This window comes from Vombatus ursinus, unplaced genomic scaffold (assembly GCF_900497805.2).
Source record: "Vombatus ursinus unplaced genomic scaffold, bare-nosed wombat genome assembly UNPS02014775.1, whole genome shotgun sequence".
Taxonomy (NCBI): domain Eukaryota; kingdom Metazoa; phylum Chordata; class Mammalia; order Diprotodontia; family Vombatidae; genus Vombatus; species Vombatus ursinus.
Genome location: NW_020954553.1, coordinates 2,040,445 through 2,043,801, shown reverse-complemented (window position 1 = coordinate 2,043,801; position 3,357 = coordinate 2,040,445). Strand labels below are relative to the sequence as shown.

General features: G+C 49.1%; 1 pseudogene; it reads left to right on the top strand.

Annotated features, from left to right (window-relative positions):
* The first annotated feature begins 1,970 nt into the window (after nt 1–1,970).
* Nucleotides 1,971–2,887, top strand: LOC114044953 (annotated as a pseudogene).
* The last annotated feature ends 470 nt before the right edge of the window (nt 2,888–3,357 follow it).

Sequence of the window (3,357 nt, the reverse complement as noted above, 5' to 3'; positions counted from 1 at the left end):
TCCAGGATCACATATAAAATCCTCCTTGGCTTTTAAAGCTTGGTCCCTTCCCATTTTTCCATTCATCCTACACTTTTCTTCCCTCCGTGTATTCTACCACTGTAGAATAGTGACACTGTAGAATAGCCAGTGACACTGGCCTCCACACCATTCTAGAGGCCTCTCTGTTAAGATCTCAGGATCTGTTGCCTCAGCCTGCCCCTCAAGCCCTTGGTGGCTGGGGGTGGGGGGGGGAGGCTCTGTTTGCATGCCCTGGGGCTCCTGTCCTACCAGAGATGCAGGGAGGCACCAGGCCACAAGAGAATCCCAGAGCAGATTGTCGTTCTGTGCACAAGCCTCTTCCTCCCACTTGTTTCTCTTGACCCTGCTCCATAGGGCTTCGCATTGGCCCTGCCCCTGCGGCTTGGGAACTCAGGCAGAGCTTTCCTGTCTGGCAGATCTAGGCTTTGATCCTCAGCCTGTGGGATCCCCTTGTTCTGCTGTTTCCCAGACTCTGAGGTTACATTCAGGCCATGCTTGCTGCATGCCGGCTTGCTGACTCTGACACGCTACACTGAGGCTCACACCTGTTGGAATTTCGATTTTGAAAAAGGAATCCCAGGAGGTGCAAGGGACCTCAGCAGTCATCTCTCCATACTTATACACAAAAAAGAGAGCTCACACTGCAGAACAGAGGACAGAAAAGTGACTGGTTCTTTACCTGAAGACCCTCATTGAGGAGTAAGCTGCCAGCACCCAAGGCAGCCCCTTCCACTTTGGGATAATAACTTGTTAAGCAAGTTTCCCCATATTTCAAGCCCAAATTAGTTTCCTTTCAACTCCCAGTCTTTGTTCTTGCCTCTTTCCTCTGGGACCAGGCAGAACAAGCAGAAGCCCTCTTTCCTATGACAGTCCTTCAAAGATAACTCCTTCTTCAGAAGAGAACATTTGAAAAAACAAGGCCTAAAAGACAATGTCCTTTCCCTTCCCTTGTTTCACAGGAGGCCCAGAGATGTCCCCTGAAAGGAACCTTAGAAGACCACGGGTCCAAACCCCTGATTTTATAAAGGAGAAAACTGAGGCTATACTCCAATGTATTCTCTTTATGTTATCCAGTTCTGACTCTACAGATTTTCTCTACCAAGCCAAGAGAGTGACCAACAGACCTCAGACCCACTGGTGAAGTAGAGGGGTATCTACCCCAAGCATGTGAAGACTTCCACCAGCGAAATGGGCAGATGAGAACAAATTGTTCCAATGGACATAAAGGTGGCACTATGGAGCACTTAGTCAGACACGGAAGACGCCAAGGTCATCCACTGCATCCCAGGCCATCGCCAGTTGTCCTGACTTTTGCCCTGCCACTGGACTTGGATGACTCTGGAAGAGAGAGTGAGGCCAATGACTTTGCGCAACTCTGCCTCACTTAAATCCAATTCAGACACCAGTAGAGACATCACCCTGTGACGTCATTGGTCCTCTTTGAAAATGAAGGACGAACAACAAAGTGGAGCTATAGCAGCATCCTCCCCCTGGAAGTTTACTCCACCCCTGGCCTCCTCACACTGGAAGTACAATTTGCTCTGTGGCCTCTCCCTCTGATTAACGGGTTCCTCCCAGAACTTCCATTTTAAGGAGGAAGCCCAGGCCAGCCATGTCTTCATTCTTTTTTGAGCTCCAATCCTTACTCTGGACTTTCTCTACCAAGCCCCAACTACAGTACCTTCTCTTCCTCTCCCCTTCTCCCCATTTCAGCTTCCTTTTATGTGCCTTATATGCCCCCATTATGGGGAAAGCCATCTTGCAAAGTGTAATCGATAGCCAGCCGTCTTGACCTCTATGTCTTGCAACCGGACTCCGATGACTCTGGAGGAGTGCGCGAGGCTGATGGTTAGCACAGTGCCGCCCTGAGGGCGGGGCGGAGCGGGGCTTGCCGGTGGGGGCGGGACCAGCACGAGCCCCCTGGGCTCTCCGCTGCCACCTCCTCCTTCATGGAGGACCAGGTGTTCGCGAAGGTGCTAGACTAGTGAGTGGAGCGGCTGAGTGAGAACCAAGTGCGCATGCTCTGCGAGAAGGCTAAGGCGATCCTCACAGAGGCATCCTAGTGGCCAGAGGTTCGTGGTCCTGTCACTGTCTGCGGGGATGGCCACGGCCAGTCCCGGGATCTGATGGAACTCTTTAGGACTGGTGGAAAGTCGCCAGACACAAACTATCTTTTTGCGGGGCACTATGCGGACAGAGGCTGTTACTCAATGGAGACTGCGACTCTTTGTATCATTAAAAGTGCGATACCCAGAGCAGATCTCGATACTGAGGGAAAATCGCGAGAGCCGACCAGTTAACACAAGTGTATGGCTTTTATGACGAATGCCTGAGGAAGTATGACAATGCCAATGTTTGGAAATACTTTACTGATCTCTTTGATTATCTCCCAACCACAGCTTTAGTAGATGGACAGATAGTTTGCCTCCACGATGGCCTTTCTCCATCCATGGATACACTGGATCATATCAGCGCTGGATCGTCTGCCAGAAGTTCCGCAAGAGGGACCGATGTGTGACCTGTTATGGTCGCGATGGTCGCGGTGGATGAGGCATTTCTCCAAGAGGGGCTGGTTACACATTTGGAAAGGACATTTCTGAAACATTTAACCAGGGCCAACTGCCTCACACTGCTTTCCCGTGATCATCAACTTGTGATGGAGGAGTACAACTGGTGTCTTGATCTGAACGTGGTGACCATTTTCTTAACCATTTTCAATGCACCCAATTACTGCTGCTGTTGTGGGAACCAAACTGCTATCATGGAACTAGATGACATTTTAAAATATTCCTTCCTGCAGTTTGACCCTGCCCTCAGTTGTGGAGAGCCCCGTGTAATGCAGCACACCCCAGAAGAATTCCTATAAACAAAACCTACCAAAAGTACCTGGAAGTATACCTGGCATCTTTTTTACAAAGCCATGAGAATAGACATGATTGTGTAACAAATGGGTATCTGTGTCTGCATCAGCCCCATAATGGACCAAACTACGCCATAGTGTGCTCAGCACTGAGCTAGCCCACTAAAGCAGAAACACCCCTCACCCCTGTCTTAATTAATTAAATTTCACTTGCAAGTCAAGATACCACCCTCCCGATGTCATTGATCATCTTCCAGAAGGAAGGAGAAACAACAACCCCATTAGAATGTAAGCCCCTGGAAGGCAGGGAATGTCTTTCTTTCTTTGCTTATCCTCAATGTTTAGCACAGTGCCTGACATATAGTAAGTGCTTAATAAGTGATTCTTGACTCACTGGCCTGTTGACTTTTACCACTAATGAATGAATGAACAAATGAACAAGAGAATTCTCTACACATTCCAGAGAGTTCTAACAT